The 12,901-nt window shown below is 41.5% G+C and overlaps 1 protein-coding gene across 11 annotated transcripts in view; it reads left to right on the top strand.

The window, feature by feature from the left end:
* Nucleotides 1-6,074: 6,074 nt before the first annotated feature.
* NCOA6 (nuclear receptor coactivator 6) overlaps nucleotides 6,075-12,901 on the top strand; it is a 39,000-nt gene continuing 32,173 nt past the window's right edge. Inside the window, exons 1-2 of one of the 11 annotated variants that reach the window (XM_083618276.1) lie at nucleotides 6,539-7,119; nucleotides 10,097-10,305. The gene's annotated coding sequence lies outside the window, so the exon portion shown is untranslated. Of the gene's footprint in view, nucleotides 6,352-6,538; nucleotides 7,120-8,375; nucleotides 10,306-12,901 lie in introns of those variants that run through there. The other 10 variants (XM_083618278.1, XM_083618272.1, XM_083618280.1 and 7 more) reach the window with 10 other exon arrangements.

Below are 12,901 nucleotides of genomic sequence, written 5' to 3'. Positions count from 1 at the left end.
GGAGCCGGAGTCTAGTTTGAAAAGAGTACTACAACTGATTCAAAACTTTGGTCGAGTGGCAGGATTTAAGTTAAACAAGCAAAAAACTAAAGTTTTGGGGAAAAACGTGACAGATATTGAGTTGGAACAGCTTCAGAAAGAGACAGAACTAAATGTGGTTAAAAAAGTTAAATACCTAGGGGTAAACATAACAGCAAAAAATCTGAGTTTATTTAAAGATAATTATGAAAAAGGTTGGTCAGAGATTAAGAGAGACTTGGATAGTTGGTCAAGACTAAAACTTTCTTTGTTAGGCCGAATAGCTGCCATCAAGATGAATGTATTGCCAAAAATGTTATTTTTGTTTCAGACATTGCAGATTGTAGACAAGACAGAGTGCTTCCGGAAGTGGCAGAAAGATATTTCTAAATTTGTCTGGCAGGGCAAAAAGCCCAGAATCAAATTTAAAATATTAACAGATGCGAAAGAAAGAGGGGGCTTTGCCCTGCCAGATTTAAAGTTGTATTATGAAGCTGCAGCTTTCTGCTGGTTAAAAGATTGGTTACTTCTTGAAGATACGGATGTCTTGGATTTGGAAGGTTTTAATAATGCGTTTGGATGGCATGCATATTTATGGTATGATAAAGCTAAGATAAATAAGGCCTTCAAGAACCATATTGTCAGAAAATCAGTCTTTAATGTCTGGACAAAATATAAAGACTTACTGGAGAATAAAACTCCGAGGTGGCTGTCACCCCTGGAGGCTAAGGCTCGGAAAAGAGCCAATATGGAGGCCAACTGGCCAAAATATTGGGAGATAATAGAAAAGGATGGTGACAACTGGAAATTGCAGAGTTTAGAAAAGATGAGAGACAAAGTGCGAGACTGGTTACACTATGCTCAGATTAAAGAAGTGTTTAAAAATGACAAAAAGCTAGGATTCCAAGTGGAAAAGTCAAAGTTAGAAACTGAACTGTTAGAACCTAAGACTAAGGTACTTTCAAGAATGTATAACTTGCTGCTGAAATGGAACACACATGACGAAATGGTAAAATCAACAATGATAAAATGGGCGCAGGATATTGGGTATAATATTATGTTTGAAGATTGGGAAAGGTTGTGGACCTCTGGGCTGAACTTCACTGCATGTAATGCGTTGAAGGAAAATGTGATGAAAATGATGTATAGATGGTACATGACCCCTGTTAAACTGGCTAAAATATACCATTCGTCTGATAGCAAATGTTGGAAATGTAAGGAAAATGAAGGAACATTTTTTCACCTCTGGTGGACCTGCCCTAGAGTGAAGGCCTTTTGGGAGAAGATATATAATGAATTAAAAAAGGTGTTTAAATACACCTTCACTAAGAAATCAGAGGCCTTTCTCCTGGGTATTGTCGGCCAGAGTGTGTTAAAAGAGGACAGAACATTCTTTTTGTACGCAACAACAGCAGCAAGAATATTAATTGCCAAGAACTGGAAAACTCAGGAGCTACCCACTGTGGAAGAATGGCAGATGCAACTGATGGACTATATGCAATTAGCCGAGATGACCGGCAGAATTCGAGACCAGGGAGAAGAAAGGATGGAAGAAGACTGGAGGAAATTTAAGATTTATTTACAAAAATATTGTAATTTGGCTGAGTGCTGAATTGGATGCCAGTGCAGACAATTGTCTACCATTAAATTAGATTTAAGGTTGAATTATATGTCAAACCAAATTAAGATTATTAATTAAGATGAATTAAATGATAATTTGTTTGAAACTAATTTAATAATGATGTAAGTGTATGCGGGAGGTGTGGGGGAGTCCCATGTTACAATTGAGAGATGTTAAATGGACAATGATAAGTGCTTATCTAATATATGCTTTATTTGAAAACTTTAATAAATATATTATAAAAAAAAAAAAAAAAAAAAGAAGACAGCCTTCTTTTCCTACAAGAGAAAGGTGATGGTGTGTGGGGGGGGGGGGAGAAAGCTGTGGGTGCTGAGGAAGGCCTCACTTGGTACTTGTGCACCTGTGGGTTGGTGACCCCAAGTCAAGGTGAGCTCACAGAGCTGCAACCCTATACAAGCTAGGGGTGTGCAGATGATTTAGATGAATCCTATATCTTGAACCGAAGTGGAATACTTTGGACAGATTCAGGGCTTGTCTTAAGCTGACTCTTTCCAAACTGAATCAGCCAAACTGAATCAGGCCACCTCCAAAGTGCTTTGGATCTAACTGGACAGTTTTCTTAAGTATCAGATTGGGGTTCTTCTGAATTTTTGGTCAATGCTTGTTCCTTATATACATTTACCTGGCAGTAAGGGGCGCTGAATTTAATGGGGGCTTATTTCTGAGTAGGCATGCATAGGACTACACTGTAAATTGGAGTGGTTAGAACAAGGGTACAAAACAAGTGGCCATCCAGATGTTCTGCTCCACCTTTCATCAGTCTCAGCTAAGTTGGCCAATGGACAGGAATGATGGGAGTTGTAAGTTCAGTAACATCTAGAAGACTACAATTTTCCCAAGTGAAGAGGGAGTATTTAATGATCTGCTCAGTGCCTGCTTAAGGGTGAAACAAGGATTCAAAACTGAATTCATTATGGTGTGTATACTATAGCACTGGGATATGGCAGTTATTTAAGTTAATCAGTGGAGGGAAGGATGTGATATCACATATAAGATATAAAATAGTGAATGTTATCCTTTCAGACACTGGTCCTCAGTTGTGTGCAGTCACTCTACTGTAGCTCTGTTCCAGCAATAGGGATCCCTTTCTAGATCACCTACTGCAGGAGGGAACTAAAGAACTGGCCTCTCCTTTTCTAATCTGTGACTGACTGCATATTGTTTTAGTGTCTTATCTTCTAAGCAAATTGTAGTGTGAAGTGTTAGATTGATCAACATGTGGACTGTAAAGAGCAAAATACTCCCCCACCTATCTTCTAGGCACTGAGCAAAATGTCTGAAGCACCACCTAAACTTACTTTGCTGCTGGGAACAAAAATGCGTAAAGTTTAATTTTACCAGAAGGTAAATTGCAAGAAGAGGGATTTTTAAAAAAACACAATGTATACTTTGAAAAACAGAGTTCATGAATACAAATTGTAAAGTTGACATGTTTACTGTATAGCATCATTTTTATTTTGAAACAAGTAACACAAAATGCATTGTTATCACAACTGTGACCTTGGTTGTACAGACAAGAAATATGTTCATGCATTTTCCCACCAATAACAAAAAGGCAGAAATAAAAACACTTTTCTTTTTGTATTATATGCTCAAAGGTATTGCATCCTCTTTAGCTTTTCTCTTCCTACAGCTATAGTTTTGAAACCCATTGCTCACATGATTAAGCTACTAAAATTCATTGGCGTTATGTGTGTGTGATGACTAAATATGTTCTAAGGGTTCCCTCAACCATTTGGACTTGATTGGGGGAGGGTGCGTGGGGCATGTGGGGAAAGGAGAGTAAGAGTAAGATCCATTGCACAAGCGGGAATCCTTGTGCTTGTGGATCTAGGAAATTGGTGTTCAGCCAGTGGGTCGGGACCCACTAGTGGGTCATGGCCTGATCCAAAGTGGGTCACAACAGGAGCACTACCACCATGCAAATATATGGTAAAAGATTAAGAGATAGGTCCCCAAATGCATGTTTGGGTTGAAAGTGCATTCTGGGTCTGAAAAGATTGAAAACAGGTCATCTCTGTAATGGGATGCAACAGAATACATTCCAAATACAGTGGTACCTTGGGGTACATACGCTTCAGGTTACATACACTTCAGGTTACAGACTCTGCTAACCCATAAATATTACCTCGGGTTAAGAATTTTGCTTCAGGATGAGAACAGAAATCGTACAGCGGCTGCGCAGCGGCAGCAGGAGGCCCCATTAGCTAAAGTGGTGCTTCAGGTTAAGAACACACCTCCAGAATGAATTAAGTACTTAACCCGAGGTACCACTGTACCTTATTTCTACGCTGTAGGTGCTGAACATGAGGGCAGGTCTTGAACTGCACCATTCAAGATACTATAGTTCTGATTCTGTCATCAAGTTTTGCAGCTTTGCCACTCCAGTCCCAGTCATTTGGCACATAAGAACAGGAGCAAGGCTAATACTAGTAAATCACTTGGGTTGTAGTCAGCACTTTAGCATGTGAGGTAATGAGGCCTGCTTATCACCACCAAGAGCAGAGTCAATATCAAGACTGATTCCCTTTTTTATTTCAGAGTTTTCCAAAATCACCACCTACCACCCACCTAAGGATATTATGTAGCGTAGAAACAAGCAGGTTGAGGCCTATGCATGTCAAGGTCTGAACCATTGTTTAAATATTTATTTTGTATATTCATAGCCTGTTTTTTGATCCGAAAAATCTACCTGGTGGCTCACAGTTCAGATGAGATCGGGTGTGTTCAGGGTAGTATGGCTGTGGACTAGGTGGCTCACATTTGATTTAAAATCCACAACTTGGCTGGAACTAGAAATGGCTTCAGTCCCCCGGTAGATTATCTACACTGGGAACTAGATACTGGGAGTGGGACCCTTTCGGCTCTGACCCTCTATTACAGTAGCCCATATTACATATTATATAATTACATTTTACCCTCACAACAACCCTGTGAGGTAGGTTAGGCTGAAAGACTGGACTGAAGTCACCTAGCGGGTTTCATGCCTGAGCAGAGACCAGGTCCTAGTCCAGCACTTTAACCAGTACACCACACTGGCTCATGACTGGATCAGCCAAGGTCGGTGTAGCCCTGGATACTGGTTCCAATAGCGGCCAGTTGGAAGGAAGCAAATGATGGCTTATACAGGAACTGTTGTATAGAGGCTCATGTTTCCTCATGCTATGATTATGAGAATGGAAAAGGCTGCTGAGATGGGGATTTTATGGAAGAATCAGAAAAGAGGAGCCTGTCTCGCCTTGTGCATGTTTATGCATGTTTGCTGGTGTGATTTCTGCAGAGTTCAACCGGGGCTTACTCCCAAGTACTGATTGCACATGTTCTCCCCATTTGCACCCACTTCCTCTACTTTTCTGTTGCCTCCTCTATTTCAAGCAACTATATAAACAGCAAACGCCTTATGACAGGGCAAAATTGTTGTTACGCTATAATGCTTGATGCCCATAAACAACGCATGGAGCCCATGATGCAGACCCTCTAAGTGTCCCTGTTTTCCAGGGACGGTCCCAGATTTACAGAAGCCACCCTGGTTTCTGATCCTGGAATGTCCTGCTTTTCCTTAGAACGTCCCTATTTTCATTGGAGAAATGTTGGAAAGTATGGACTTGAGCCCCAAGCCAAGGAGATAAGTAGGTAATCATACCTTTAGAAAACATCTGAAGGCAGCCCTGTATAGGGAAGTTTTTAAATGTTAAATGTTTTATTATGTTTTCTATATATATTGGAAGCCAACCATAGTAGTAGTAGTAGTAGTAGTAGTAGTAGTAATAATAATAATAATAATAATAATAATAATAATAATAATAATAATGGAATAAGACATCCCTATTGTCATGGGAGAAATATTGGAGGGTATGCATGATAGTGCTGCATACACAACAGCAACACATGTTAAGTATGTATTGGACTACTGCCAGACAGAGAAAGCGGTTTAATAGCCTGTGACAAAATTTTCCTCTAGGATTAATGTGGGTTACATTGGATGAACCAAGGGTGGGGGATCCTGAAAGACAACAGCTCCGAGGGGACTGAGCCATGGATCCCCTGAAGAGAATCACGACTGTAGCATAACTGAGGCAAGCGGAGATGGATAAAGCTCTCCTCAGTATCTTTCTTTTTGAGGAACCTCGTTTTTTACACGGAGGCTTCCTAGCTCTCTGAGGCGGCAAGCAAGGAAGTTGGCTTTAAGAGCGCGCGACAGGAGAAACAAGTCCATTTCTGTGCTGTTTTTCCGAGCCGCCGAGATTTGTAAAGTTAACCGAGCCGCTCGAGAGAAGATACTACGGCCGCGCGCGAACCCCCCCCCCTCCATCTCCCTCGGTGAGGGAAAGGAGAAGGCGGGAGGGGGGAAAAAATAGAACAGCGCGCTCCCGCCGCCGCCGCCCAAACCGGAGGCGCGTTCCCGGTCCAAGGCGACGCGCGCGCAGCCGGGCCGTCACGTGGCCTCCCTGAGGAGGAGAGGAGGAGGCGGAGCCGCGGCCGGGCTCGAGGGTCGGTGTCCTGGAGGTTCGGACTCGCGCTGACCTCTCCCCACCCTCAGCCTCCGCCCCCCACCACCCCGCCCGCTTCTCCTTTCCCGCCAGGGCAACCGGCGGCGGCGGAAGGAGCGTGGCGGCGTTGTTGCCCGAAGCCGCTGCTTTCTTTCGGGGGCCGGGAGCGGGCGCGTTAAGCGGGAGCAGCAGCGCCACCAGGTGAACGCGCGCGACCGGATTCCGTGTGGTGTGTGCGTGCGAGGCGGGGCCGAGCGGGTGGGTTCCCGGCGGGGGGGGTTGCGTATGGGGGGGGGGCGGGAGGGCCGAGCGGAGGAGCAGTTGCCCGGCAGCCCCAGCAGGCGCGAGGGGAGCAGGGCCCGGCTGTGGGAGGGGCTCTGGTGACAGCCGTTGAGAGGGACGGGCCTGGTCAGGGTCGCCCGGGACGAAAGCGGGGGGGCGGGGCGGGGGCCACCCAAGGGCCGTGCGTGGCGACCGGGGAGGCCTGGCACTACCGAGGGCGAGTGACGGACGGTGCCAGGTCTTTGGGAACAGGGGGAGGATGTGCTTCAGGAAAAGCAGCGTATTGGCTGAGCCCGGACTTGGGAGGAGGAAAGTGTGTGTGTGTTGGGGGGGGGGGTTGTCCTCGTACTCGGGCCTAGTCTCTCAACCCGCAACCCACCCACCCCGGCTTACTAGATGCCCTTTAACTACGAGAGAATGGCCCAGGTTTAGACACAAGGTGGGGGGACCTCCAGGACAAAACACAATGGCCGCCCCTTTGCCTCGCAGCGCCCAATCTCTTAGGCAGTCCTGTTTTTTTGGTACAAAACCCTTGCATCGTTTGGTTTCCCTTGGTCATTGGTAGTGCACACGTGGAGTTGGCAGCAGGGGTTCGCCCCTGAGTCCAGAAGGACTGGGCCTCCAAACTACATTTCCAGCAATTGTTTTGTTTTTAAATCGCTTGTCAAATGTGCCAGGCTCTTTGAGGTGGGATTCGTCTCTTTTCAAGATGCCCGGAGTGGTATGTGTAGTCGGGCTTTATGCTTCTCTTAAAGCCCTGAGGAGCCCAGGCTGAATAATTTATCTGTAGCCTGACTTTTTCACTAAATTATTCACAGACGTCTATTTCAGAATTATCAGATAGACAAAGAGTTGTGCTGCTGGTTTATAACTTGGATTGATCGGGATAATGGAAAAAGTTGATATGGATGGGCTCATTGTGTGTAGGTGGGCTGCCCTTTGGGGCTAACAAATCTCATTAGAACCACAATACTTTTTTGACATGATATGTAGACAAAAATTACTAATCTCAAATGGTCCTGCTGGTGTCACATAAGCTCTGCGTATATGATAGGATGGATATGAAATAACATGTGGTGTATCCATGGAAGTTTTAGTATCCTGTTTGATGATGGCTCTTACCTGATGTTCCAAGTAAGGGGTCCTTATCCCAAGAAACCTTTTGAAATCTTAAAAACTGGAGAGTATGTCGTATACTGTTAAGTATGGGAATTGGTAGCACTTAACGACTTGGTCTTAGAGGCTGTTCACACAGCAAAGTTATCCTAGAATAACCCCGGGAAAGAACATTGTCCGAGGGTGACCCTGTGGCCTAAGTTAAGGGACCCAGAACCCTAAGAACATCAGCACTTTTGATTTTAAAGCTTATTGGTTCCTTCTTTATAGAATATTTTGAATGGCACATTTTACTCCTTTGGGTTTATATATTTGTTTGAAAACAAATGATCAAAAACTATCAGTGATGCATATTGTAAGCATTTATTTTGGTCATAGGGCGCTCACATTACCATTTAAAATGCAAGAAAATTCAGTCATATCACTACTGGCTGGAAATGTCACTGAAATAACAAATGATGTAACCTGTGAATAGTGGTAACTTCTGCAAATTGCTTGGGACTGTTGGGTGTTTGAGATTCTTTGGCGGTTTAAAGTTTGGCTAATTATTCTGCTTGTTCAGCCCTTGTTCCTGTAGTCTTAACTCTTGAGGGTTGTTTTGCAGGTGGCAAAGTGTAACTTAAATGGCTGCCAAATTTAACACAGGAAAGAGAATTCTAGCTTTGGACTTTGTTTGCATTTAAATTTGATATGCCTTCTCTTTGTCTAAAGAAATTACCTTATAGGTGCAAATACAACCCCTAATAACAACTTGAGCAAAATAACTGGTTTAATATGAGCAATTGTTTTATTGGCACTGGGTCCCTCATTCTCTCTAATTAATGCAGAGGCTCATTATTATTATTTATTATATTTATATACCGCCCTTAATCTGAAGATCTCAGGGCAGTTCACAAGATAAAAATACAAGATAAAAACACAAATAAATAGTTACAACAAAACAAAACAATTCCCCCACATAAGTACTTGGATGTATTTTGTGGGTTAAGACGCAAAATATATGGGTTTGAGCGGGAACTGAAAGAACCTTTCTAAGTGGAGTTTCCAGTGAATTGAAGATGATGTGGAAAGTAGTATTATTTACAGACAAGGGATCGACTTTGTTGGAATATATTTTAGTATTACAGTGCTTCAGTATATATATGTGTGTGTGTGTGTGTATGCTACTGTTCACATAAAATTTCATAGCAGTGTACAAAGTTAAAATAACATCAACTGTAGTCAAACAGTGAATGGGAAATACAAATTTATGTTAAACAATATTGGATAAAATGTAACAGGTATGTAATGTAGAGCGTAATATTTAATACAGTATTTAAATATGCTGAATCTATAAACTTCTGGAGATTGTTGAAAATTACCGTTCACTGGTAAATAATTGTGAGTGGGTAGGAACTTGGAGAAATGCAACTGTGTGGCTACAAATGCTAAAAGAATGTACCAACACAATTATCTTTCTGAGTTGTAGCCTTAGCTCTTAAACAAAAGAATTGTAACTTATTACACAGCAAAATATTTTGGAATAACAAATCACTGTGAATTGCAGCCTTTGGTCTTCTACATAAAATATGGTACTTTATCTAGCAGTTATCTTCTTAATGAGCAAGTTTTTGTTTTTCATAATCTAATCGAAAAAAGTATTGGGCTGCAATCTATACACACATGGTATAAGACTCACTGAATTTCATGGGATTTACTTCTGAGTAGTCATGTGTGGTGTTGTACTGTTCATTGTGCTTTTTTCATAGTACACCAATTGACTGGGCATCAGAGTACTTTTTGTTGGTGCTTCTCCCTCAGCCTGGTCTCTGTTTTCCATTTATTTGTTGTGAAATATTCCACCACTCATACATTCCCTAATATGTTAAGTTTTAAATTTTTGCAACAGAATGTTTTTTCATTTCTGTGAATTAATCCAACTCCTGACTTCTTTCTGGTTCTGTTATGATGGGTGTAACTCTTCTATATTGTAAACATTTTGTTGTAAACCATCATGGGAGATGTTTGCCTAAAGGGTGGTATACAAATATACCAAATAAATTTATTTTAAATGCCCTTGTTGCTATTCTGTATCTCTGCTGCTGTATATGAGAGGTTTTTTAAAGTTCAAAAGGTGAGACTCTTATGACATATTATGCAAGCAGCTGAACTGAGAAAGAGTAAAACTGCTAGGATCCTTGTTTTGGCTTGGCAGATGCACACATCTTTTTGCAAATATTATTTATTACACTGTGTAATTTGTCCATATATGTTACATATTCTTCACAATGTGTCCCATTGTGGACTGGGCTACAACAAAAAATATGATAAGATCTAAACAAAAAAGCATAAAACACCAATTCACAGTAAAAAAAAGTAGAGTAACAGTTACAAAAAGGAAAACAGATTCAGCCATCCCCAAAAGTTCAGGTAAAAAGGTGCTCCTTGGCATGGTGCTGAAAAGTGTGCAAAATAGGTGCCAGACACACATTGGGAGAGGGAGTTCCAGACCTTGGAGGCCACTAGAAAGAAGTCTCTTCCATGTGCTGCCATGCCTTGAGTCTTCTAGGGCAACAGAAATGCTAACAAGGCCTCCCACAGTGAAAACACCTCTTAGTTTGGTCTGTTTGGGACAAGTTGATCTTTCATGTATGTTGGATCAATACCATTTAGGACTTTATATATCAAAGAAAAGACCTTCTTCAATGTATAGCCCACCTTTGTGGTGGTCTCACCTGAGGCAGTTTACAGTATGACAAAACCGTATACCAAAACAAGGTAAAATTTAGTCAAGGAATAAACTAACAATAATACTAATAGGAGAACAAAAAGCCAACTGGCGAAAAGATGGCTTTAAAAGTGATTGATGCCGCTCCTTATGTTGTCTCTGTGGTCTGTTGGAAATTCCAAATCACTTTTTGCAACCAACTTTCTATCTTCTGTTCTTCCTTCTCTCTTGAGTCTGAAGGAGAACTTGCTTGTAAAATATGTGCCACCTGTATAGGTCACTCACAGATCTAGTTTGCATTCTTTAATACAACATCTAAAGTGGTCCTGGTAGGGCCACTTCAGATATTAAAGTTTTCCTATAGGGAAAGCATTAATGTTCATACTGCTCATTTGGGGGTGATTCCACGTCTCCATACATATAGTGTAGCTGTAATTGGCCACACTTGCATGTTTAGAAAAAGTTGGTGTAGCATGTTTCAGTCTACCTGTTGAGTGCTTGGATTTTTGTGTACAGTACTAATTTGTGTAGAAAAACCTGTCTGAAGCAGTTTGCAATAATTCCCTACTGTTATCCTAGAACAAAGAAATTTTAGACACATAGTGGGATTACTTATCGTCTTTTTTATTTTCTCTAACCTTTTGCAGTCTTTGCCAAATCCTGGTTGCTGCTTTGCATAGCTAAAGGATCTGTCCCTTTCACTTTTTGCATCTTCGACCAAACATTTGTTCACCCACATCTTATATTACAGCAGTTCCATCTTGCTACTATTGCTCCAGACTTGCTTTGTGGTCTCTAAAAACAAATGTGACATGCACTGACTTCTTGTCTTTTGCTACACCAAGTTCTGGTCCTTAGAGCTAAGGCTGTTCAGTTCCCAACCCCCACATTCTCATGTTCTGCACACTTACCTGTTATCAGTTTTCTTTCTTTCCTTTTCTTACTTTCTATGTGTCTGGTCAAATTTCCCCTATGATGTAGGTTGTCCACCTGTGCCCTACGTGGTCAGTGCAGGATTACCAAATGGGCAGAGTAGGCACCAGACTATGGGCCTTTCCTTTTAGGGGCCCCATGACAATGGATCAAAATAAAATTGATTTGATCTTGAGAGAAAATTACAGAAACGTATTGGAGATAATGTGTGACCCCCCCTCCCCCGATTTTGAGTGCCTAGGGGCCTCCACAGGGTTTAATCCAGCACTGTAAATGGTTTGTGACCTGGATACTTTTAAAGTCTCCTCCTGAACAAATCATGAATATTTTTATTTGTTGTATCCTTAAAATGAGCATCTAGTTAAGTAAATTAGCCTGAAGTTTAATGTACTTGTCTGGCACTGTGACATGTGTTACAATGGATGTCTAAGATTTAGCAAGTGTCAACAATGGTAGACAAACATTGTGCATGTCAAAACTTGAGACAAACATCACTGAATATCAACACTTAATATACATTAAAGGTAAAGGGTAAAGGGACCCCTGACCATTAGGTCCAGTCATGACAGACTCTGGGGTTGTGGCGCTCATCTCGCTTTATTGGCCAAGGGAGCCGGTGTACAGCTTCCAGGTCATGTGGCCAGCATGACTAAGCCGCTTCTGGCGAACCAGAGCAGCACACGGAAACGCCGTTTACCTTCCCGCCGGAGCAGAACCTATTTATCGACTTGTACTTTGATGTGCTTTCGAACTGCTAGGTGGGCAGGAGCTGGGACAGAGCAACGGGAGCTCACCCCGTCACAGGGATTTGAACCGCCGACCCTTCTGATCAGCAAGTCCTAGGCTCTGTGGTTTAACCCACAGCGCCACCTGCGTCCCTTCATTAATGTACATACATTAATGTACATACATTAATGTACTCCAAAAAATTGGGCAAAACAACTATTTTCAGACTTAGCAGGGATTCACATGTTAAAGTCAACATGCATTAGATTTTGGCTATTAGTTTAATTAATTAAAAATTACTTTAAACCTTTTTAATTATTTAAAATGCAACCCCCATACATAGACACATAGAATCATAGAATTAGAGAGTTGGATGGGACTCTGAGAGTCATTTAGTACACGCCATCCGACATCCAATTTGAAATCATCCTTAACCCTGCTGAGCTTTGAAAATGTGCTAGCAGTTTTACTGTTGCACCACTGGAGAAGTGTGATCAAGCAGTCCTGACTAACAGTGCTGGGTGCCTCAGTTATATTACTGGGTCATTCCATATCAAGTGATCAAATTTTTAATGATTTTTTTTACTTCGTGTCATCCAATTTTCTTAAAATTTTGTGCACTTATTGAACAATCAAAACTAAGTTTAAATCCAACATTTTATTTTTTTATCTCCTCCCATTTTTGAGTTATGAGGGTGATGTCATGTGCTGTTGTTCATTTGAGGTTGAATTTGCCCAATTTTAAGACCTGGTAAGGAATAGATTATTATTATTATGTCTTGATATGTAAAACCACAGAATTCAAAGAGGGTGTGCTTTCTTTTCCTGTGACTGTATATCTGAGTTTCTAACACTGACAAGAATAGTGTTACAGTTTCAATGCCCATTACTGTTTTCTCAGTCTAATGAAACAATGTTTCATATTTACAAAGCAGAAAAGTAAAAATAAATAAATCAGATGCAGTTATAACATTACTGTATTTGAGC

This window comes from Podarcis filfolensis (genome assembly GCF_964270895.1).
Source record: "Podarcis filfolensis genome assembly, chromosome: 6".
NCBI classification, from domain to species: Eukaryota; Metazoa; Chordata; class Lepidosauria; order Squamata; family Lacertidae; genus Podarcis; species Podarcis filfolensis.
Note: the sequence above shows the minus strand (reverse complement) of the source record. Positions and strands in the feature narration are given on the sequence as shown.